Below are 1,114 nucleotides of genomic sequence, written 5' to 3' on the forward strand. Positions count from 1 at the left end.
TATTATTTCTATGCCATAACCTTTATCAGCCAAACTTGTAATCTCTTCAAAGGATGACATCAGAGTTTGACAAGAGCTATTTTCTGGAAACTAGGCTGATTGCATTAATTATATTCCCATCCTTTAATTCTTTACCAGCTGAATCCCACATCAGCTTTTCTATTATTACGCTTGAGATCAGTATTGCACTGCTACATGTAAATCAGCTCCCAGCATCGTTCACATGAAAGGGTGTAAGGAGCCACATCGGCCTGCCGGGCTCTCTGCCGGGGTGGGATGGGGAGTGCCACTGCCCAGGGTGGATTTCTGTGCATTTCAGAAAGCTGGGGAAAAAAATGCTACCGTTTCCAAAAGCGTTCTCTAAATGCATGGGGGCAGGCACGTGCAACAGTGTAATTGCATAAGAAAGCAGAAACCATCCCTGTTGGAAATCATTCTGAGTAATTTCTGATTTTTAAAGGACTGTCTTGTGGCTTGTTTGCATGTTCAGCTTTTGAGATGGTACCTAGGGTCTGCCTGGCTTGGAGTCTATCGCTGCTTTCCAGGGAGGAAGCAGGCTTTGCGCTTCCCTGTTACTCTGCTCTCTTTTGATCTCTGCATCTGGTAATCCCCTTCTTCTCCCCGCAGTGTCCCCCATCACTCTGGTACAGCAGCCTCAGAGCTGGGGCACCCTGCTCCCCATAACCAACCATCTCAGGGTTTGACATGCCGATGTGGGGAGTCTCCACATTGTGTGACCCGTTCCAGTCCATGCAGTGCCACCTCTTGGACAGTCCCTGATTTCTCCCTGCCGCGGAATTGTCCAGCTCAGAGAAGCAGGACACACTTTGCAGGTTTCAAACCAGCTGTAGTGGTTGGTGGAGGCAAGAGCAGCCGGTGGACCGGCCACCACGCTCCTGCATTCCCAGGCCCATGATGTGTGCTCCAAACCGGGCAGAGCTCGGGTGTGCCATGCCGTTCAACACGGACAGAGCAGTGGAGACTGGTGGTGCTTTGAGGGCTGATGCCTTTCCTGGGCCGAGCCCCTCGGCCAGGCCCTGGGGGTCTCCCGAGTGTGACCCTCTCCGGGGCCATCCCTGCCCGGGATGCTCGCGGGGGCTCTGCGGGCTCCCCT

The sequence above is a fragment of the Manacus vitellinus genome, unplaced genomic scaffold, assembly GCF_001715985.3.
Source record: "Manacus vitellinus isolate BGI_N305 unplaced genomic scaffold, ASM171598v3 scaffold_12_pilon, whole genome shotgun sequence".
In the NCBI taxonomy this organism is placed as follows: Eukaryota; Metazoa; Chordata; class Aves; order Passeriformes; family Pipridae; genus Manacus; species Manacus vitellinus.